Source organism: Phyllobates terribilis, unplaced genomic scaffold (genome assembly GCF_046119375.1).
Source record: "Phyllobates terribilis strain yellow unplaced genomic scaffold, ASM4611937v1 Scaffold_4__5_contigs__length_816908805, whole genome shotgun sequence".
In the NCBI taxonomy this organism is placed as follows: Eukaryota; Metazoa; Chordata; class Amphibia; order Anura; family Dendrobatidae; genus Phyllobates; species Phyllobates terribilis.
In genome coordinates, this window is record NW_027362764.1 from 389,241,466 (window position 1) to 389,266,758 (window position 25,293).

The 25,293-nt window shown below is 41.0% G+C and overlaps 1 long non-coding RNA gene across 1 annotated transcript in view; it reads left to right on the forward strand.

Moving 5' to 3' along the window:
• Positions 1 to 5,626: 5,626 nt before the first annotated feature.
• LOC141264348 (uncharacterized) overlaps positions 5,627 to 25,293 on the forward strand; it is a 95,125-nt gene continuing 75,458 nt past the window's right edge. Inside the window, exons 1-2 of the long non-coding RNA XR_012319898.1 lie at positions 5,627 to 5,854; positions 5,939 to 6,048. This is a non-coding gene — a long non-coding RNA (uncharacterized lncRNA). The remainder of the gene's footprint in view (positions 5,855 to 5,938; positions 6,049 to 25,293) is intronic.

Below are 25,293 nucleotides of genomic sequence, written 5' to 3' on the forward strand. Positions count from 1 at the left end.
CTGTATTCCACTGTCTGGTGGCTGATTGAGTTAACAGGGTTGGCCATGTTATTTTTATTTTTATAGATGCATCGAGAATTTTTTTCATGTGAGGTTTTCTATTGGGGGAAACTAATGGACAGGTCTGGTCACATATTCTTCCACAAGTAGCCACCTAGGGCCAAGTCTGAGGTCCAGAGCACTTTATTGAGAAAAAATGAACTTTTTAGAATTTACCAAATGGCTGCAATGAAACAAAGTGTGAAAAATTTAAAGGGGTCTGAATACTTTCCGTACCCACTGTATATGGACTAGAGAGCTGTGCAGTATGTTAGGTAAGCTGGAATAACAAGAGCAGAAGAAGCTAGCATACCTACATTATATAATAGTAAGTACCACAAAATCATGTTCCTAACACATGCATTAGTATAAAGAAAATGTGGCCAACTCTGTTAACTCATTCTGCAGCCAGCAAGAGACAGTGTAATACAGAGGCTGTAGGAGGCAAACATTTTTTATTAAAACTCAACTGCATAACTTATTTTTAGCCCCAATTGTATGCATGTATGTAAGAAAAAAAGCAGTCCAAAAAGGTGGACAACCCTTTTTGAATATTAACGCCTCACTTAGACATCAGTGTTTCTTCTCGTAGGCAAAAAATGGTCTAAATTTCATCATTGTTTTTTTATCAGAGTTTCATTAGAGTTTGGTCAGTGAGACAGTTTTTACCATCAGTCTTTCTGGTAATGTAAGTTTCTCAACCTTCTCATATCAAAGCAAATGAAAAACTTGAGTAGAACTTGAGTGAAAAACTGATGTCTGAATAATATAGCCTAAGAGATCTAATTCCAAAATATGAATTGAAATTATATGAATGTTACTGCTTTTATACAGTCACGACCAAGATTGTCGGCACCCTTAAAATTGTTTCAGAAAATGAAGTATTTCTCCCACAAAATGATTGCAATTACACGTTTTGTTATACACATGTTTATTTCCATTGTGTGTATTGGAACAACACAAAAAAACAGAGAAGAAAAGGCAAACCAAATTGGACATAATTTCACACAAAACTCTAAAAGTGGGCCAGACAAAATTATTTTTCTGTTCACATTGACGTATGAGAACTTGTTTTTTGAGGGACGAATTATACTTTTGAATGACACCATTCATTTTACCACATGTTTTTTGGGAATTATTTTGGTGATGTACATTTGGTCTCGCAATATGATTCTTCTCATCAGTATGGTTATGGTGATACCAAACGTGTTCAGCTTTTTATTATTTTAGTCCCGAAAAAAAATCAGAAATTTGAAAAAAAGTTGCAATTTTCCGAGACCCATAACGTTTTCATTTTTTGGTCAATGGAGCTTTGTGATGGCTTAATTTTTGCAGGGCAAGACAATGTTTTTAATTTATACAATTTTGGGATAAATATGACATTTTGATCGCTTATTACAGCATTTTCTGTGGTATTGCAGCTACCAAAAAAAAACGTAATTTTGCCGTTCTTGATTTTTTCCATTTACGGAGTTTACTGAAGGGGATAATTATTTTTATATTTTGCTAGATCGGACTTTTCTGAACGTGACGATACTATATTTGTGTATTATCTTTATTTTTAGTGGGGGAAAGGAAGCTGATTTGAACTTTTATGTTTTATTATTTTTTTCATATTTTTTAAAACATGTTTTTTTTTACTTTTCACTGTTCTTGTTAGTCCCCTATATACAGCAATACCAATACCACAGTGCTGCTGCATATAGTGAAAATCAAGGTCTCTTTTGAAGCTTAACCACAGTCTGCATTTCAAGGGAGCTTTTTCATGTTCTACCCACAATTGTTAGAGGCAGGTCCTGGCTGTAACACACAGCCATGACCTACCAGGTATAGGCCAAGCGTAACCCATAAGCCTTACACCCGCTACCACAACAATCGTTCAAGGAATCAGTGTAGGTTGTCAACATATTAATGTCATGCAAGGTGAGGGAAAGACTAAGTGCACAATGACGGAAAGAGGGGAAGGGAGCCCAACCACTAGGAAAAGGGGGAGTGGAGATCGCTAGGCATATCTAATATCACCTGCCTTCCCTATCGTCCCTATAAAGGTTCCACACCTATCGCCAAGCAGGAACCTAATCCCTGAATGTCCCAAGAGCTTGGCCCTAGATAGGGAGGGGAGAAGGGTGAGCACTAGTCAGGACTGCTAGTGCTCCAAGCCTGCACAGAGGTACATAGAACTATCACCTGCGACCCTCTGGAGAAACTGAGAGTTTTTAACTACCAAGCAAAGGTGTGTCAATCAGCAACAGAAGGTGGAGGTCACTGCTGGATCCTAAAGGAAGAAGGATATAGCTATACTACAGAGATGAGAGGATCAAGAAAATGTCTGCAATGCCAAGCAGAGTGACCTTCTACAGCCTGATCCAGAGCGACTGTCTGTCACACCTGATACACCTTTGACAATTATTTACAAATTGTCAAAAGCAAATAATTCCAAACTAAAGATTCCTAAGTTTAAAATATAACTTTTAATGATGCCTATTTAATAGATATACAGAAATAGAAATCTGTGCTCTATTAAAATCACAAATAATGTGATGGTCTTATTCCTTTAATCAGAGAGATTCATATTACGACAGATGTGATCATATATCAAGTCACACGAATAGTAGACCTCCAATCAGAATAGGGTATAATATATATGGCCTCTCAGGCTATCAGTACTATGCACTATATACAGCTATTTCAAAGACAGATACAATATAATAGACACCTATATCTGGATATATCATACCCAAGAAACCACTGACAAAAGAATGTAAAATCAATAACATTTTATTAAGTTCAAATTTAAAAAGTCATGTGTCACATATCATAAGCAAAGGCACAGATCAAAAGAGTTGTGCAAAGAGGATTTGTCCAAGCAAGTATAGGCAGTGGTGGTTAAAAATGTCAGAATACAGTTATAGCGTTGAGGTCAAACTTATTCATATCCCTACTATATAGGGATGTTATATGACTGAGTTTAGTAATAAATAGCTGTAATATCTAACCAAGATGGATAGTAATACTATCACATTAACATCAAAGATTATTTCACCCTAAGAGTTTTCGGATAAGCTCTTGAATTGCAGTAAGAAATCTCTCTATTAACAGGGACTAATCTCAATCATAACTCTGCATAATGTCGCTGTGGGCCACATATTATTGCTTTCAAAACAGACCAACACATTAGTGCTTATTAAAACAAAAAACCTGCTACCGATGTCGTTAAGGGGTTAAAACACCAATAATAAACTAAATTTGATCATGAATTAAGTAATGATGTTTTCATCATTGATATGGTTAAGTAATTAAATAAACAACATTGTGTAATAGTATTCATTAGGTACTGTAAGTCCTTAAAATTTATATAAACTGCTTTATTAGAAATAGAATAGCACACTGCAAAAGATGAAATTAGCAACAAAAACCTGTGAGATTTCCTAATAGAATAGCATTAGGGCAGCACAGTGGCTCAGTGGTTAGCACTGTAGACTTGTAGCACTGGGGTCCTGTATTCAAATCCCACCAAGGACAACATCTGCAAGAAGATTGTATGTTCTCCCTGTGTTTGCGTGGGTTTCCTCCGGGCTCTCCAGTTTCCTCCCACACTCCAAAGACATACTGATAGGGAATCTAGATTGTGAACCCCATTATAGCGCCGTGGAATTAATGGCGCTATATAAGTGAGTAAAATAAATAAATACTATGGTTTGAAAATTGAACTCTTGCTCTGAAGCGTGCACAAATAATCTGTCGCACTTCTGAACATGGTCTAACCTCTTCCTTTTTATTGCAGTTTGCTTCCATTGCCACTATACTCCCAGACAACATTTTCTCACTTATACTGTAGTTTTGCCACATTACATATCTACATGAATATCAAATAGCTAATTTCTTCTGCACATAAAATGTAAAATACATGAACAGTGACAGAGGCAACGATAGATAACATATGTAGAACAAAGCAAGTATTGTAATATTCTAGGAAAGTTTCAAAATACTACACAAGGCATAGTGTTCCTTTGTCTGTTGTTATATTAGCTTAGGAAAGAAACTTGGACTAGACAATCCCAGAACTAATTTATTACCATAAACATCCTGCTTGGCATAGTTACAAAACTAACGAAAAAACAGACCATTTTAGGAGCACAGTTCCTTTTATTTTCAATTAGAGGAAACTATTCTAAATGTACCAGTGCAATTTACATCCAATAAAGCGTCAATGGAGGAGAAAATAGTGGTACTCACCAAATCTGTAATCTTTCATTTATTCATAGAGCCAAAAAATCCAAAGCAGGGGAGAAGGAGATGAGAGCAAATGCGCCAAAGTGACAATCATTTCTCACACACGCTTCTACTGACCTCCAAGAAGGTGTGCACAAAATGTCCATCACCTTCGTGTGTTCGGCTATCCTCTCCTCTGCTGCTTTGTATTTTTGGCTCTATAAAAAAATGAAATATTACGAATTTGGTGAGTGCTACTATTTTCTTCTACACTGAAGCATTGTTATAATTCTTTATAGTGTAGCGCCACAGTTATTTAGCCCAAAAGGCCCCATTAGTCTCATACTACTTGCCAGTGCTTAATAGTGCTGGTTTGTTGCTTTTTCTACTTACATACAATAATCCTCATATTTGTGGCTATTACTTTTTTTAATTTCCAACCTTATTTTGCATTCTGTATGTGGGGACTCCATCAAGATTAGAATGGATGCGAGTGCTGCACTTGGCTGTTTCCATGACTCTTATACAATTTCAATGGAGTGGAAGCATTCATGTTTGACCGTCACCGCCACAGTATTCCAACTTCTTAATGTGGTCATGTGGGTCGTGGGGAATTCAGAATCTTCGTTTTAGTCATATGTGATGTCCCACATGGTATAATACCCAGAAATAAGATATTGAGAATCACCTTAGTGGATAGGTGATAACTTTTTGGTAGGTAAGCACCTTGAAAGGGCAGGTATGTATCAGAATATTCATTGTAATATAGTTACAAGTGCCTAATTGCACTAAACTATGATTCATTATAAAGTCCTGTAGCATTTTAGAGGTAAAGTGTTCACTTGGTGGTTATCCTTTGGCTTCTCCCTGACCAGCTCAGCTTCATTGAAAGGTCTCTCCATATGTGCAAAACAAAAGTTGATTTTTGCAAAAAAAAAAAATGATAAGGCTCCACAGTGATTTTAAATTTGTACTTGAAAAATATATGACGGTCGCTTATACATTTTAAACTGCTTAAGTATGGGATCAATACTATTTTACGGGACAGCAAACATCACAACATGTGCATAACTTGACTGACAGGTCACTGCAACAAGAGTGACCTGTCAATCAGAGACAAGATACAGGCAGAGGGTAGAGAATAGGAAGAGAGGGCAGAAGAGCTGCAAGTACAATGTCCTACCATGCAATGGACCATATTCTTACGCAAAAAAGCACGGTATTGTTCATACTGCAAGAAGGCACTATAATGGTGCAGAAACCAGCAATACATGGACAATCCTTTTATTGTACAAATAAAAGAGGTGAGAAGCATTACTATGGATGCATGCCACGGTTTGTTGAGAACACACCCTACGAAATCTACCACATACTCTGCCGGGAGTTAGGGTGAAGAGACAGAAGCTTTTTTAGATCTTTGCTATTTTATATATGGGGGATCTTTCCTTGCATTCTATAGTTGGACTCATAAAATCTGATTTTTTCTTATCATGTATTAAATGATTTTTGGTTCATTCTGTGGGCAGGAGTGGCACCTTTATATAAATATTTAATGTGAACCATGTCTTATTTTAATGTAGATGTCTTCTTCACTTAAAGCAAGGTATGTGAGCCTCAAAACAAATTGTGCTAGACATTGTACAATGAAAGCATTCTATGTTTATCACTGTTTTCCATGCCGTTATAGTATCAACAATACCATGAAATGTGGCTGATGGTCTTGGACATTAGCAATCCATCTAGCCTTTGTACCATACCTTCAATGAAGTTGTACCCAAATCAGCACAACTCATAAAGGTGAGACTTTAGCTATTATTCATCCTTCTTATTTCCATACATATTAACCATATGAATGCTTTTGTCTAATTTTGTCTTTTTCTTGGGAATTCACTTAAAGCGCACCTGTCAGAAAGATTGTGCTCAGTAAACTACATACACTGTCAGGTGGGCGACTTTACACTGATTAAAATTATACCTTGGTTGATGAAATCTGTCCCATGGTTCTTGTGTAATCTGTACTTTCAGTTTGGAGATAATGATATGCTCCTGCTTTGGAGAGGGCCTCTAGGGTGGGCTCTATCTGGTGCTCTGCTTACATATTCATTTGTATGCTCTTATGACAGCTCACTGTGCCTTCACTGACCTGAAGAGAGACCTGGAGCAGTTTGCAAAAGAAAAGTGGTCCAAAATTTCAGTTGAGGCAGCTTGTTGATGGTTATAGGAAGCAATTGATTACAGTTATTTATTCCATGGGGTGTGCAACCAAATATTAAGTTGAGGGTGCAAACAATTTTGTCCAGACCATTTCTGGAGTTTTGTGTGAAATGATGTTGAATTTGCCTTTTTTTCTCTGCTTTTTTGTGTTGTTCCAATTAGTGTTGAGCCACCCCCATAGTGTTCGGGTTCGGTTCGTCGAACACCGGGATGTTCGAGGAACTGTTCGTCGAACTGTTCGTCGAACACCTTAGAACACCGTCGAACACCGTTAAAACGAATGGCAGGCAAACAAAAACACATAGAAACACATAGAAAACACCTTCAAAGGTGTCCAAAAGCTGACAAACTGCTCAGAAGACGCTCTCTTTAAAAAAGCCGGCCGGCAATTCAGCAGCGGCATACACCGGTAACCGACAATTTAGACAAGAAGGAATAGAGAATCACACATAGATTAGATAGATAGAAACATGTCAGTCACATATATATGAAATACAGTGACAGTGTTGCTTACTGTACTTGTCATTTAGTGTAAAGGATTTATTAAAAAAAATATTAGTGTTTTCATGCACCGTCTTTTTAAAAAAGCCGGCCAGCAATTCAGCTGCGGTACCCGACAATTTAAAACAGAAAGATTAGAGCTTCACACATAGATTAGATAGATAGAAACTTGTCAGTCACATATATAATAAGTACAGTGACAGTGTTGGTTACTGTACTTGTCATTTAGTGTAAAGGATTTATTTAAAAAAATAATAGTGTTTTCATGCACCGTCTCTTTAAAGAAGCCGGACGGCAATTCAGCAGCGGTAACCGACAATTTAGAACAGAAAGATAGAGCATCACACATAGATTAGATAGATAGAAAAATGTCAGGCACATATATAAGAAGTACAGTGACAGTGTTGGTTACTGTACTTGTCATTTAGTGTTAAAATAAAGGATTTATTAAAAAAAAAAATTGGCGTGGGGTTCCCCGTAATTTTAGTCTCTAGCGGAGGTTGAGCAGACGGCTGGGGCAGATGTTTGAAGCCTGGGAAGGGGATAATACCCATGGAGCTTCCCAGGCTACTAATATCAGCCCCCAGCTGAATACCTAGCCTTTACTAGCTATTAAAATGGGGGACCCCCCCAAAAAAATTACGTGCGGTCCCCCCTATTTTAATAGCTAGCAAAGGCTAGGCAGACAGCTGGGGGCTGATATTAATAGCCCAGGAAGGGTGCCATGAATATTGGCCCCCTCCCAGGCTAGAAACACCAGCTGTCTGCCGTCCCAGAAATGGCGCATCCGTAGGATGCGCCAATTCTGGCACTTAGACTCGCTCTTCCCACTGCCCTGTAGCGGTGGCAGTGGGGTAATAGGGCTGGGGATGATGTCAGCTTATAATGCCAGCTGACATCAAGCCCAGGTTAGTAATGGAGAGGCGTCTATAAGACACCCCCATTACTAACCCCATAGTCAAAGTTAAAAAAAGACACAAACACCCAGAATAAAGTCCTTTAATTGAAATAAACACACAATTCTTTATTGTTCTAAATTAAACCATACTTACCATCACGCCCATTCCAGCTGAAGCCAACGATCTCCTGCAATAAAAGAAAAATAATAAAGCAACATCATCCTTACCTTTCGATAGTTCCCAGGACAGCTCCAGCTCTGCTACATCGAGATGACAGGCTGGACCGCAGCAGAAAGCTGCCATCCAGCCTGTCATCCCACAGACACTGAGAAGCGCAGGCATGCTTGCGCTCCTCAGTGTCTTGCTGTGACGGCATCCAGATGAGCCGAGTTCATGTCCAATGAACTCAGCTCACCTCATGCACGTCACTGACAGCGTGGGAAAATTCTTCTGCACTCAGCGCTTCAGCGTGAGAATTCTCCCATGCTGTCAGTGACGTGCATGGGGTGAGCTCATGTCCAATGATCTCAGCTCACCTCATGCACGTCACTGACAGCGTGGGAGAATTATCACGCTGTAGCGCTGAGTGCAGGAGAATTTTCCCACGCTGTCAGTGCCGTGCCTGAGGTGAGCCGAGTTCATTGGACATGACCTCGGCTCATCTTTATGCCGTCACAGCGAGACACTGAGGAGCGCAAGCATGCCTGCGCTTCTCAGTGTCTGCGGCATGGCAAGCTGGATGGCAGCGTTCTGCTGCGATCCAGCCTGTCATGTGAATTAGCAGAGCAGAAGCTGTCGTGGGAACCATGGAAAGGTAAGGATGATGTTGCTTTATTATTTTATTTTTATTTTGCAGGAGATCGTTGGCTTCAGCTGGAATGGGCGTGATGGTAAGTATGGTTTAATTTAGAACAATAAAGAATTGTGTCTTTATTTCAATTAAAGGACTTTATTCTGGGTGTTTGTGTTTTTTTTTTTAACTTTGACTATGGGGTTAGTAATGGGGGTGTCTTATAGACGCCTCTCCATTACTAACCTGGGCTTGATGTCACCTGGCATTATAAGCTGACATCAACCCCAGCCCTATTACCCTACTGCCACCGCTACAGGGCAGTGGGAAGAGCGAGGCTAAGTGCCAGAATTGGCGCATCCTATGGATGCGCCATTTCTGGGGCGGCTGACGGCTGGTGTTTCTATCCTGGGAGGGGGCCAATATTCATGGCACCCTTCCTGGGCTATTAATGTCAGCCCCCAACTGTCTGCCTAGCCTTTGCTAGCTATTAAAATAGGGGGGACCCCACGTCATTTTTTTTGGGGGGTCCCCCATTTTAATAGTTAGTAAAGGCTAGGTATTCAGCTGGGGGCTGATATTAGTAGCCTGGGAAGCTCCGTGGGTATTACCCCCTTCCCAGGCTTCAAACATCTGCTCCAGCCGTCTGCTTAACCTACGCTAGAGCCTAAAATTTTGGGGAACCGCACGCCAATTTTTTTTAAAATAAATCCTTTATTTTAACACTAAATGACAAGTACAGTAATCAACACTTTCACTGTACTTCATATATATGTGACTGACATGTTTCTATCTATCTAATCTATGTGTGATTCTCTATTCCTTCTATTCTAAATTGTCGGGTACCGCTGCTGACTTGCCGGCCGGCTTTTTTAAAGAGACTGTGCATGAAAACACTATTATTTTTTTTAATAAATCCTTTACACTAAATGACAAGTACAGTAAGCAGCACTGTCACTGTATTTCATATATATGTGACTGACATGTTTCTATCTATCTAATCTATGTGTGATTCTCTATTCTTTCGGTTCTAAATTGTCGGGTACCAGTGAATGCTGCTGCTGAATTGCCGGCTTTCCACGTTTCACTGTGAGCACTGTTCCCATCGATTTGGGCAATCACTGTAATGCCACAACCACCATGGCTGTGGCATTACAGTGAGTGGCAGACAATCCCTGCATGATTGGTGCTCTAAATAGCCCCGGACATGCAGGACACGCTTTTGGTGCACGAACAGTTATCGAACATAACCTCGAACAGCCGAATTTTTTGCAAATCATTCGGGTTCGTTGAACAACTCGAACACCGCCCAAAACAGCTCGAATTTGAGATTGGCTAACAGTTCTAGTCGAACACCGCTCATCTCTAGTTCCAATAAACACAAAGGAAATAAACAACTTCACAGTTGAAATGTACCGACGATAAAAATTACAGACCTATCCATTCGTTTTAGGTGGGAAAACTTGCAAAATCGACAGTGTATCAAATTCTTACTTTCGCCACTGTGTATATATATAGATGTATATCTATATATCTATATATATATGTGTTTTTATGTGTATATGTTTATATTTGTAGAATTGGACGTTTGAGTGTATGTATTTGTAAATGTATATATAAATGTATGTGTATATGTATTTGTGCATATTGTGGCTCACTCGGCTGCACATGGAGGTAAATACAGGAATGCTGTCTCTTTAAATTTCTTATTGGTTTATTAAAATATGACCTAAACCAATGTAGAGTTCATCAAAATAAACACGGCCCTTCTGGCATAACGGCAAAGCAAAAGAAAATGTACAGTGCAGTCCATACGTCTGTGGCGATCCGGCCGCTCAGGGTTAACAAAAACACCGTTCAGGTTAGCACAAACACAAGCTCCTATCTCTCTGGAGCTAGCCTCTCCAGATACACTGAAAACTAAATACCTCAGCAGGCCATCTATTTAAGCCCCAGACCACACTCTGGGGTGGAGATATGGAGAACAACCTCCCACCCACTCTATGGCCACTACCGGCTGGCGCCTTGTTGGAGACGCACACAGGGAACCTTGCATGGTGTGATGGAGTGACATCATCGCGTCATCCAGCATCCACTGCTGTACTTCACAGAAGAGAGGACGGTGGATGGGAGTTGGGATTATGGGAGTATAAACTTTGTTTTTAATTTTTACATTACTGTGTGGGGATGGGTGAATAAAATGAGGAGAGGAGTCGTGCTGATGGGGGTAATAAAATAAAGAGAGGGTCTGTGCTGATGAGATGGGAATAAAATGAGGGGAGAGTTTGTGCTGATGGTGGGAATAAATGAGGGGAGAGTCTGTGCTGATTGGGGGGAATAAAATGAGGGGAGGGTCTATGCTGGTGGGTGGAATAAAATGAGGGTTTGTACTCATGGGGGAATAAAATGAGGGGCTGTGCAGGGGGGATAAAATGAGGGGCTGTGCTGATGGGGGAATAAAATGAGGGGCTGTGCTGATGGGGAGAATAAAATGATGGGCTGTACTGATGGGGGAATAAAACGATGTTAGCGGCACTTTGCGCATGCATGGGATGTCATTGAGAAGAGTGCATGTCACAGGACCGTGTGACGTGCAGGGGAGGGGAGGAAAATGCTAAATAAGATGATAGGTTGGGATTTCTGACCTTCCTTAGTAGATAGGCGGGGATTTTTTGGCGTCCCCCGGGCACCAAGCAGATGAAAACCAATTTTATAAAACTACATTTCTCTGCAAGCAGACCGCTAATATGGGACATACAGGTATGTATAGATTTACATTTCTATAACCTGTATGCCCATATTAGAGGTCTGATATCTCCCAGGGGGTGACAGATTCCCTTTAAATAGAGGCACAATATGGAGAGGGGAATGTTTATTTGTGATACTGACTAATTCTCATCAGTACTGTTGTTACTGTATGGTCTGCAGTCTGATGATGGATGTTAATAACAACTCCCAGTATCCACTTACCATTGTTAAGGACATACTGGGAATTGCAGGGTTGTAGGTTCATGCAATATAATTGTTTATGGTTCCGATTTGATATTACAATTGATTGTTGTACTGAGCTTGATTCTTGTATTCAAGTACTCTTGGTTCTGGTCATGTATTCATGTACTTATTATGGTTCTGGTGATGTATTAATTTACTGATGGTGGTTCTGATAATGTAGCCATGTACTGATAGTGGATCTAGTGATTCATTCATGTACTGATGGCAGTTCTGGTGACGTATTCATGTACTGATGGTGGCTCTGGTGACATATTTATATACTGATGGTAGTCCTAGTGATGTATTTATTTAGTGATGATGTTTCTGGTACAATATTCATATACTATTAAAGGTTATCTTACACTAATTATGTACTGATAACAATTCTAGTGGAAGTGGTCATCAGAGTATGCTACCTGACCCATCGGAGGGGAAGGTGCATTAGGACACAAATAAAAAATAAAAAATAATCAGCTCACCTGATTGCTGCAGGCTTTAAGTGCAGGGAAGCACGGATACTTGTGGCCTCATGTGTTTGAGTAGAAAAAAAGGGAAAGGGAAACCAGCTTCCAAAATAGCAAAATTTATTGAGATAAATCCACGCAGTTTAAAATTTCCATATTATGTCGTGGAATCTCACATAGAAAAATCGCAACGTGTTTCGAACACTGTCCTGTGTTCTTTGTCAAAGCTAACATGCATCTGACATGGAAAAATATATAAAACCAATATTCAAAGAAAAAAATTGGGGGGGTAAAACATGTGTTACATGGGACATGTAAAATTAATTCACAGGAACAAGGTATAAGTTCAATAATGAAACATGATTTCACGGCGTGCATTAAGACCATCTGGGAAACAGGGTCCAAGGTTGTAAATCCAGAACGCCTCCCTGGTGAGTCATCAGAGTATGCTACCTGACCCATCGGAGGGGAAGGTGCATTAGGGGTACTGTTACCTTAGTCTCTGAGCCATTCATTTGATTTTGGGTGAGGGTGGAGGTGGGGGCAACATTGGCTTCATCTACCTAGGGCACCAAATTATCTTGTCCTGGCCCGACTGTGCAATACAGTCAGGTTGCAATAGCAGCGATCAGTTCTAGACTCAATCCCTGCAATTTAACTATTTAAAATACCACTGTTAATTATTGGCAGATGTATTTAAATAGAACGATGGCCAGTGCATTGGCCCTGAAACTCCTATCAGCCCATACTTGTGATGGGCTCCTGGTCGACAATGGGTTGCCTTGGCAGGTCCCCATTCCTGCCTTGTTGGTCCTCTCATGAAGCCCAGCCTGATGTTTTGGCACCTAGGAAGATATCTATTTAACTATGTACTGCAGTACTGTGACTTTGCAGTATATATTACAATTGTCATATGATCACAGGTTTGTTACTTTTCTTGAAAAATGAATGCAATTCCCTGAGTGCTCAAGCAGACAACTGTAATAATCGGACAAGTGCTATTCGTCATTTTAACAGATAGCACTCGTCCCCGTGTTATTCTATAGGGCCGTGCATATGTCCAAATTTTTCCTTGGACAGACTCTGTCCGAGGAAAATATTGAAGTGTGTGTGAGTTTGATCCAATATTCGAATCACACTAACCTATTCAAGTAAATTAGAGTGTGGAAAACATTGGACTGCATTCGGATGACATCTGAGTGCAGTCCGATTATCACGGGCTGACAGAATGGAGAAGATGGAGAAATTTATTTCTGTATCTTCTCCTTGTCTGAGAGAATTGGAGCACACTATGATCACATGCGAATCAAATTCTGATCAGTGTTATTTACATAATCGGCCCGATTCTCTAGGATGAGAGAATCTATGGCTGTCTGCATCTAGCTCTAGCCAGAGCGGTAAAAATAGCCTGAAAGTGCATCTACACTGCCATATCATCTAAGGTATGCTCTCTTCCCAATAACCAGACAATGTAAATAGACTGTCAATCATCCAAACGATGAGCAAAATGCTCATTTGTTGAGTTGAACAATTTTTAAGCTTGCTTGAAAATCATCATTGTTATCAACACATCGTCCTAAACAAACAGTACTTTAAAGAACAATGTCAACTTATGCACACAGAACGATCTTTTACTGATCTCTTACAGAACTGTGTTCATGGGAAATGTGATCAGACCATCAAACAGATTATTAAATGACCACTGATTGACTTGTATATATCTGATAGGTGGTTGTTTAATGACACTACTCATACACTGTAAGCCCACCTTGATACTCACATTACAATCTCGCACTGGTTGAGCATGTACATTTTAAAAATCACAAATAAGGTAACAGAGGTGCGGCATCACCGAACCAAGAAGTGTAGTGGTCTGACATAGTTGCTTATGGATTTGTTTATGTTTTACGTGAGTGTTTGCTATATTTTACTTCTGACTGCACAATGTTAACATGTGGAATCCTAACATCATTTAATGCACTGCTAAAATTTGTCTGTTTTCACACTCTCCGCGCTGGTCACCTGACTCCACCATATGCAATTTGTTTAGAGATTATCACATGCCAACCTCTTTCTGTTCTGATTTTCTCATTGGTTTCAATTGAAAGAAGCAGAAGAGAAACAGATTTAAATGTGTTAAAAGTATGCAAATTGCATCTGAGACAGTCATGTGATGAGTGCGGACTGTAAAAAGAACCAAATCCTAATAATATCTTAACACATCAGAATATATATTAAAGGATACAAAAGGTTCCATTTTTTTAAAAAGATGTGTGCAAAAAGCCGTCTATTTGGTTCTGCTCTCAGATATCTGTAGTAAGCTCAGTTCTACTCCTTTGTTCCCATAATTACACAGTAAGCACAGTTCTGTTCCCAGTTTTATGTAGTAAACTTAATTCTGTTCCCGTAACTACGTAGTAAGCTTGGTTCTGCTCCTGTACCTACTGTATGTAGTAAGCTCAATTTTGTTCCTGTACCTATATAGTAAGCTTGGTTCTGTTCCCATATCTATGTAGTAAACTGAGTTTTGTTCTTGAATCTATGTAGTAAGCTCAGGTCTTTTTCAATACCTATGTAGTAAGCTTGATTTTGTTCCAGTATCTATGTAGTAAGCTTGGTTCGGTTCTCTTACCTATAATATATAGTAAAATCGGTTCTGTTCTTGTATCTATGTAGTAAGCTTGGTCTTGTTCCTTTATGTATGCAGTAAGCTCAATTTTGTTCAGGTATCTATGTAGTAAACTTGGTTCTGTTGCTGTACCTATGTAGTAAGCTTTGTTCTGTTCCCGTATCTATGAAGTAAACTCAGTTTTCCTCTTGCATCTATGTAGTAAGCTCAGTCATGTTCCAGTACCTATGCAGTAAGCTCAAATTTCTTCCGGTATCTATGTAGCAGACTGGGTTCTGTTTGTGTAGATATGTAGTAAACTCAGTTCTGTTCTCATATCTATGTAATAGGCTTGGTCCTGTTCCTGTATATATGCAGTAAGCTCAATTTTGTTCCTATATCTATGTAGTAAGCTTTGTTATGTTTCTGTATCTATACAGTAAGCTTGGTTCTGTTGCTGTACCTATGCAGTAAACTCAGTTCTGCTCTTGTATCCATGCGGTAAGCTCAGTTCTGTTCCAGTTCCTATGTAGTAAGCTTGATTTTGCTCTGATATCTATGAGGTAAACTTGCTACTGTTCTTTTACCTTTGTAGTAAACTCGATTCTGTTCTTGTGTCTGTGTAGTAAGCTCAGTTTTGTTTCCGTATCTATGTACCAGTCACTGTTATTTTTAAAGCCTGCCATCAGTGTTGTTTTATTGAAGTGGCAAGAGATAAGCAGGCTAAAGATGGGCAACCACAACTCGTAGGCCAGTGCTTTCTAATTCCCCCCCCCCCCCAAGCTAAAATTTGCCAGCCAGCAACTGATCAAAGGGCACTATTCATGCTATCATACATTGCCATGTATTTAAGTCTTAAATGTAATAGAGATTTTGTGACAAGTTGGGTAAGAAGTCCCAGAACATTCAGAAATTATTACTTTAAAGAAAACTGACAAAGGGATTTTCTGTGCCTATGGCATTTAATACATTGTAAGTGACAGGCTGTGCACAAGAGAAAATCACTTGCCTTAATCTGGATTCCTCTCTAGTTCACATAACCTACCTAGGGTAAAAAGTAAATACTATATATAGAGAAGGGTGGAATAAGAAGCTGCAGAAATATCTAGTCTATTATTGCGACTCTCAAGTTTCCTTTAAAATATAATATTAAATGCTGCATGTAACGTTTAGAGGATTGGACATTTTATTTTAATAAATGTGTTTGGGGACATAATTCTATGGTACTGAACACATTCTCCTTCCTTACAAACTGCGCAGCACTCTTGTTTTCAAAATAGCTGCTTGAGGTAAATGTGACCTAAGCTGTTAATAAACCTCCTACAATTCAAAAACACTTCTGGACAGGTCTTGTCAAGTGTTCCTGTATCAACCACCATTTTCAGAATAGGACTGTTAAGAGTAAAACCTGTAATAAAATGACCAAGCTTTTCTTCGAAACCTACATAGAAACAGACCGGATCTCAATACAATTAGAAATGTAAGGTAGAAATGAAAAAAAAATTGTCCACAACAAGGCTTGAGCCAGCAAAGATGATCTCAGATATGATACTCCAGATGGAGCCTAGCGAAACGCACATTGGGTGTGTGTTTCAGTATTGGGTATGCATAATTTTCAATGGTACATGTCTCTTTAATTTATATCTTCAACTTTCTACATATGCTTTACTTCTGTGGCTGCTGAGGTATCCTTCCTTTGTCAGGACTTACACCTTTCTGACTCATAACACAGCATATGATCACTCGCTGATTATTACTATGCTTTGAAGGCAATTCCTTCTATATCGGGTACTTAGAGATGTATGTGATATATATGTCAATTAGCCTTTACTATTTACATAATGTTTTTTACTATCATATGCATGTATAGTATCGCCACACAGGAAATATCGGTTTATAACCATTTTCTACGCTTGTCTGGCATTTTCTCTTTTTCTTTTATCGTATTTGCTATGGAGTTTAAAAATGGGAGGACATCCTCTAAGGCGTCCCCATCCTATGGCTCAAGAGCCACATGTGGCTTGGGGGATCTTTATGCTTTATGTGTGGCTTGTGACTGTTTACTCAAATGAGGGCCACTCTCAACTGTATTGGCATCATTACTTGTTAAGGGGGTACTGAAGGTACATTATTACTTTTTTAAGGAACTACTCATTGAATTACTACTTTATAATTGGGCACTTGGGCGATTATTATTTTTTTGGGTGACACTTGGCATTATTATTTTATAAAGTGGCACTAAGGTCTTCATAAGGGTAGCTTAGGCCATAAGTATTTTATAAGATGGCACTTGGTGCATTATTACTTTATAAAGGAGCATTTGAAGTATTATTACTTTACATGTGGGTACTTGAGAGGTTAGAACTTTAAAAAGGTTTTATGGTGGCTTTGCTGCTTGCATTTTTTTATAATTTTATGTCATGATTCCTTCGCTCTGTTTTGAGTTTTGATTGACAGCTCGACTGTTCAATCTTGTGATGGGCATGCTGAGCTGTTGGTACTTTGACAGCTCAGTCGTCCAATCTGTCACTGGGAGGTGCTGGGCTTTCTCCAGTTGTTCTCTGTTCTGGAGATTGTCCAGCTACTTAACTGAGCTGTCTGCCTTTCATCCCTGCCAGACATCGTTTGTGCTTCCTGGTGAGAATTTGCCTTATTCTGTTGTGCTGAATTCTGATCTTCTGCTGTCTGACCCTTTGGACCGTGTTCTGACTATCCCTTCATCTTGTACTTTTGCTTTGATCCACTATCTCCTGGTATTTCGATCCTGGACCGTGACCTGACTTACGCCTTTGTCTTTCTACTTGGTTTTCTACATGCTCTCTTGGTACTGACTCTGGAACATCTGACTTCTCTGCCTCACGGTTTGTCCGTGAGTAGTGACTAGCATCATATTTTATATATAAAACATTAGCAGTTTCCAAATGGAAACCAGGTAGAAGAATAGTCAGGTTACCTCTTTTAACTGCGTGGTGGCTTTAGAAGCTTGAAGCAGTTAAACAAAGTTTAAATAGACTGAATATATGCACAGCCAGTCGTTTTTCACATTGTTATGCTTTTGTTCATTCTTTTTTACATTTTTTAGTGCTTTTTCAGGTATGTTGCAGGAGGAATCTGCCGTAAAACAAGTTGTGCTCACACACCCTAAGTGTAGTGATTTATGCTAGGGATTGTAAATGTAAAATTCAACCCGGTAAACCATTTTTTGTCAATTATACTATGTAATTTTGTGACTTCTTAAAGGAAATCGGTCACCACGACGTTGCTACCATATGTGAGAACAGCATGATGTAGTAGCATAGACCCTGATTGCAACGATCTTTCAATTACTGGGCTGCATGTTTTACCATTAATAAAATCATAGTTTTCTCTGCTGCAGATTTAGAAATACTCTGGATGCTGAGCTTTGTATAACTCTGTTCACACTGATAAGCTATATTGAAAAGCTAATTATTGCAGAGAAAGAGAAGTAATGCTCTCATTGTTTTGCAGTTGTATATTCTAACTAAACTATTTGGCAAATGTTTTCAGGATTGTCCCCTGTCCCGATTGCCAAGCTCTAAGGTCCTTACATTATCCTTAAATTACCCTAAAATTACTTATTAATTCCCTGCTAATCTTTTATGCAAGGAATGATAGTACCCTGATTGACTGCACTACAAAGTGTGATGCCAAAGGTGCAGGGCATTTGTGTAAACCCGAGTGGCCACGAAAAGATCATTAGTAGTGATGAGCGAAAGTGCTCGCCACTGCTTGGTACTCACCCGAGCATCACTGTGCATGACAAGCTCGGCGAGTATTTCCGGATTGCTTGGGCGGGAACTCGGGTTCTCTCCCTGCACGTTTGGCGCTCTTTAGAGAGCCAATGGACATGCAGGGATTGCCTGCCATGCACTGTAATGCCTTTGCCATGTTGGTTGTGGGCATTACAGTGATTGGCTGGCTGCACAAATCATCAGGTCTATATAAGACCTGGTGCCGCCATGCTCGTCACAGTCTACCCCGGAATCAGGCAGAGTAGGGAGAGCTGCTGCTGCGTCAAGGGGAGATTTGCTTGATAGTAGTTTGTATAGGTATTCCACAACATATATATATATCCATCTGAACTAACAGTCATTCTGAGGACTAATCCAGCTGCATATATTCATTGGTGATAGCAGGAGTTAGGCAGGCAGTGTATGTGGCAGACTGCAGTGCATGATATAGCACAATAGGGTCCATTGAATGTCATGTTAGTATAGGTGTTCCACAACATATGTAAATATATATACATCTGAGCTAACAGTACATTTCTTCCATTTTCATTCCGTTGCAGTGTGTCAGTGAAGCTATTCACACTAGGTCTTTGTGTAGAATAATATTAGTAAATTACAGGCCTACTATTTAAAACCATGGTTCTCTGTCAGACATATCACCTACAAGACTGTTAAAAAATCATACATTTCTTCCATTTTCATTCTGTTTCAGTGTGTCGGTAAAGCTATTCACACTAGGTCTCTGTGTAGAATGTTATTATTAAATTACAGGCCTACTATTTAAAACGGTGGTTCTTTGTCAGACATATCACCTATAAGAGTGTTCCAAAATCAGCCATTTCTTCCATTTTCATTCCGTTGCAGTGTGTCCGTCAAGCTATTCCCATTAGGTGTCTGTGAAGAATAGTATTAGCAAATTACAGGCCTGCTATTTAAAACCGTGGTTCTCTGTCAGACATAACACCTATAAGAGTGTTCCAAAATCAGACATTTCTTCCATTTTCATTTAGTTGCAGTGTGTCGGTCAAGCTATTCACACTAGGTGTCTGTGAAGAATAGTATTAGCAAATTACAGGCCTGCTATTTAAAACGGGGAAAATATTGTCCTACATTAAAAATGGGCAAGGTGCGTGGCAAGGGACCGGGAAGAGGACGCTTTGTTGATGGTGCAGGCAGAGGCTGAGGGCGTGGCCGTGGGCAAGCTGAAATAGTGGCATAACAAGCCCCCACATCTTATCGCTCGACCTTCCTGTCCCAATTATTGGGGGACCGCAGAACACCATTATTGAACACAGAGCAGTGTCAAAAGGTTGTTGATTGGATAGCAGATAATTCTTCCAGTCACTTTGCCACCACTACCACCACCCTGTCTTCCACACGGTCAAGTCTCAGTAGCCGTGATTCTGGACCGCATATTCCTCACCCTGATCCTCCTTCCTCCACCATGCCGAGTGCCGAGAGACAGCTGATCCCACACTTGGATACTCAGAAGAGCTGTTCACGTTTCCATTTGTAGATTTAAGCCTCTCGCCCGGCAAGCTTCAAGTGAGTCAAGAGGAGAACGCTTGTAGCGATGCCCAAATATTGGAGAAGCCACGGTCACATGAAGGGGATGGTGGGAAAGTGCAATTACTGTCGCAAGAAGTGGATGATGATGATGATGAGACACAATTTCCAGAAAGTCAGGAGGAGGAACAGGGTGCGGAAGTGGAAGATGAGGTGGTGGATGATATAGTAACTGACCCAACCTGGCAGGGTGACATACAGAGCGAGGACAGCAGCACATAGGGGGAGGGAGGCATAGCACTACAACAGGCAGGAAGAAGCAGTGTGGTGGCCGCAGACTCAAGGTGAGAAAGCTTTGTTCGTAACGCCAACACGACGGAAGTTGACAGTACAACTGTTAGGTCTTCCCGAGTCTGGTTATTTTTTAAAGACTCTACCGATAACCCCAAAAAGGCCATTTGCACCAAATGCCAGGCCAGTATCAGCAGGGATAGCAAAACTAGCAGCCTGACTACCACCAGCATGATCATGGCAGCAAAGCACCCGACTAAGTAAGCCGAACCCCAGGCTCCAGCAACAGTGTCTGCGGGTGAAACCACTGCTTGTTCCGTTGTTGTGCGTGCACGCCAATCCCCTGTCTATGGTGCATGCAACGATGCCCCCCACCCTGCACCTGTCGTTGAACACTCACAATTAGCACCAACAGCAAGCACATCCATGTACCATCCTCCAAAACTTTGAGGACTCCACCAAGATGGTGAGCGGCAATGATGCCATAATTAGCATCACCATCTCGCTTCTCTATCTTCTGAAAAGCTCTCTGTTCACAATTAAAGAGGATGCATTGCAGGCGGAGCACGATGAGATGGAGCAAGGAACCATACAGGGTGATTCCACCCAGCCCAGCCTCATCTCAACCCAATGTGGATTGGGTCACAATGAGGAAGAGGAGGAGGAGGAATAACAGGAGCTAGTTTCCTGCGCTATAGACGGTACTACCTGCACAACTGTTATACTTTCTGATCAGCGTGGATGGCCTAAGGACAGAGAGGAGGAGGAAGAAGAGGAGGATGAAGAGGAGAGCATGGTCAGTCATCCTCTTGGTGAGGACATGGAAGTCTTGCCTATTTGCAGTCTGGCACACATGGCTGAATTTATGTTGCGCTGCCTTTCCCGTGACCCTCCCGTTGTCCAAATTTTGGGTGACAGTCATTATTGGTTGGTGACACTTCTAGACCCATGCTACAAGAAGTTTCTGTCTCTTATTCCTGCGCAGGACAGGCCTAAAATGGGGCAGTACCAGAAGGCCCTTGTTGCAGAATTATTAAAAAAATTCCCATCTGAAAACGCTGGCGGCAGAGATCACAGTTCGTTGCACAGCCAAGTAGTATAGGTGAGAAAGACACAAATGCAATGCAGCAGAGGCAGGGGAACACTGTGAAAGTTCTGGGATAGTTTTCTCAGAACCTCCCATCGCACAAGCCCTCATGCGCAGGGAACTTTCCCAAGGAGGGAAAAGTTGCGGAAGATTCTGAGGGAGTACCTTGCAGACCGTACCAACATCCTCCATGATTCCTCTGTGCCTTATAATTATTGGGTATCCAAGCTAGACATATGGAATGAACTGGCTCTCTACTCCTTGGAGATCCTGGCCTGCCCTGCCACTAGCATTTTGTCAGAGCAGGTTTTTAGTGCCGCTGGTGGAATTATAACTGATAGATGCATCCGCCTGTCAATTGAAAATGCTGACAAGCTGACTCTTATAAAAATGAACAATGGCGGATTGGACCATACTTCTCAACACCATCGAATGATAGCAACGTAGCATAAACTTAAATACAATGTCTTTTTTTTGGGAGGTCTAACTCTGTTCCCATGCTCCTCTGTCTTCACACCCAGACATGGGTATACCCTTGGTGATTTTGTCTATTTGCGCTTGTCCTCCTCCTTCTCCACATCCTCATCCTCCACCACCATATCACCACCATATGTACCATATCTACGTCTCTTGCAAGGGACATTGAAGTTCTTCCAGATTTTGGCAACCGTTGCTTCACTGCATAGGCAAACAGTATGGGAGACACACTTCCTAATAATGGCAACTTTGTTTTCAGGGGGCACTCTGACCTTTATGCCTCTTGCAAGGGGCATTGGAGTTCCTTTAAATTTTTGGCAGCCGTTGCATTGACTACATACCATTTAACTGTATAGCAGACCCTCTCCTTTTTAAAGGGAACATGTCGTTACTGTAGCCCAGCTCTATGTGTCTTTAAATTGTTAGTAGGGTTTTTCCTAAATTTTGGTAGCCATTGCATTCACTGCATACCCTATAACTGAATAGCAGACCCTCTCCTTTCTAATGGGAACATGTCGTTACTGTAGCCCAGCTCTATGTGTCTTTAAATTGTTGGTTGGGTTTTTCCCAAATTTGGCAGCACTTGCAATCACAGCATGGGCATTACCACTATAGGAGACCTGTTCCTTAATAATGGAAACATTTTTTTTTCTGAGAGCCTCCTCTATGTCTCTTCAAAGGGGTATTGGGTTGTGTTCAAATTTTTGGCAGCCCTTGCAGTGACTGCATACGCAATAACAGTATAGGAGACCCACTCAATAATGGGAACAACAAAGCATAGCCGGCTGATGGCTCTCTAACAATAGCGACAGCCGACTGCTGGCCCTTTAAGAATAGTAACTTCAGACCAAAATCCAGCGAGTGAGGAGACTCCAGCGATGTGGTGTAATTAAAATTTCCATTTATTTGAAGGATGATATTTCCATAAAAAATGCACTTACAAAGAGAGCCAATTTACACCATATGGGCAAACAGTAAAAAAAGACGCTACGCGTTTCGGCTTAGAAAGGCTTTAGTCATGGTACTATGATGGAAATATCAGCCTTCAAATAAATGGAAATTTTAATTACACCACATCGCTGGAGTCTCCTCACTCGCTGGATTTTGGTTTGAAGTTGTGCTCAATGCAGCAGCCTGCTGCTATCCGAGTGGAAAGAAGGAAACACCGGGAAAGAGTTTATGGGTGAGCGGAACTTATCATTTTCTTTGTTTAAGAATAGTAAGGGCCGCCTGATGGTCCTATAAAAATAGGATTTGTGACTTTCAGAGTCCCTCCATCATAAATGAAACAGGATGTGTCTGATGATGTGTCACACACCACATGGCCAGATAAGGTGGTAAAATATTAAAATGACATTTCCCAATGAATGCATTTGTCTTAAAAAAAAAATAAAATAAAATAAATAAAAACACAGTAGGATCTTTCTTTAGTATAAAAACCAGACTCGCCAATGTAACCTCAATGTAATCACATTGTTCAGCACCTCCTCATCCAGTTCAGCCTCTATCTCCGAAATTACCACATCGGTCACAAGCTGAAAGCACTGCAGCACTGCCTTGGCCAAGCGGCAACAGGCTGTGCTGAAGATAATATGCTTAATGCTTAGGTGACAAACCGTCCACAGCTGCAGAGTTGTTGAAAGCTGTAACACAGCAGCCTGATCTGTGGCTCTCACCACTGAACATACAGCCAGGCATGGTCGTGTGTGACAATGGGCGGAATCTGGTGACAGAGAAATGACAGCCGGAGTAGATACAGTTTCCCTCAATGCCAGTCCTTTCACCTAGCTAAAGAATATGTCTGTGGTGAAATACAACTCCCACTAAGAAGCAGTTTCATAAGGAAAAACATTGGGCCCACCAGAGGATTTGATTCTGAGGGCTCACCTTTCTCCCCCGCTCAAGAGCCCCATAGCAGCTGCAAAGTTTGCACTATCATAGAATCATAAAATCATAGAATGGTAGAGTTGAAGGGGACCTCCTGGGTCATCTGGGTCAGCATGAGCTCTCCTGATGTAGAAGCCAGGGCACACCAGAGGATTTTCTGGTGAGACTGTCCAACCCTGCTGAGAAGCAGTCCTGGCTAATAAAAGTGTGTGGAAAGTTTCCCGGACATTATATGGCTGCTTTTTTACTGAGGTGGAAACCCACACAAACATGGGGAGAACATACAAAATCCTTGCAGATGTAGTCCTTGCTGGGATTTGAATCCAGGATCCAAGCGCTGCAAGGCTTTAGTGCTAACCACTGAGCCAATGTGCTGCTGTTCACCCTCTGATATCTAACAGACTGGAGAGACTTGCACATACTGCCACTCTATCTTCAGCTCCTTTGTGAGAAATTAATGTAATTGGGCAGCCACTCAGTCTACCAAATAAAATTCCTGAGAAGGAAATTTGGGATGGTTTTGCTACTGGTACTGGGGGCAGTGCTAATACCATGGCATCGTAGCATAGTTTACTGGAAATATTCCAGGCTGGTAGGAGGCAAGCAGATTCCCACCGAAAAGTACCAGCAGTAGTGTTGAGCGAACATGCTCGACACTGCTCGGTACTCGCCCGAGCATTACGCTACTCGGGATGTTCGGGGAGCACCGAGCATTTCCGGGTTACTCGGGCGGGAGCTCGGGTCTCCGCCCTGCATGTTTGGCGCTCTTTACAGAGCCAATGAACATGCAGGGGTTGCCAGCCAGTCACTGTAATGCTGCAGCCATGTTGGTTGTGGGCATTACAGTGATTGGCTGGCCGCACAGCGTCACCTCGAGTATTTAAAACAGGGCGCCACCATCTTGGACACAGTTGCTCCGGATTAGACAGTGTAGGGACAGCGCTGCTGATTTAGGGAGAGATATAAACTGCAAAATAGTTAGTGTAGGGTCAGTAAAGGCTGCCAGAACAAACAAACAGTCCTTTTCAGGACTAATATCCATCCCAGATACCAGGCAGGCAGGCTGTATACGAGACACAGTGGTTATACCAGCAAACGCTGCATTACAGTCCTGTGTGCTCCTGTTGCTGAAATTGCTGGACTTAGCACCAGGTGTCGGGGGCCAGGAAAAATCCTTTTTTTTTCATCTAAATCCTCCTTTTTTTTTCCTCCTTCACACTGTACAAATACCCGTCTTATTAACCTTTTGGTGTCCCCCCCCCCCCAAAAAAAAAGCGTGTCTCTGATTTTTCAGACACAAATATAACTGTTGAAAATAGTCTGGTGTAGGCTAGAGAAACAGAAGTGTTGTTTTGCACTTCCACGGTTCAAACCTCTGTATTATCCATTTTGGGCCATTTGTATCTAAAAAAAAAAACAGTTTGAGTGTGTCGCTCACTGTTCAGCCGCAAATATCTCTATTTAAAAAAATGTGGTATACCCCAGTAAACAATAACTGTGGTTTTGCCATCCCACGGTAAAAAATCTCTATTATTCAGGTTTTGGTAGTTTTTTCCGTAAAGAAAAACAGTAGTG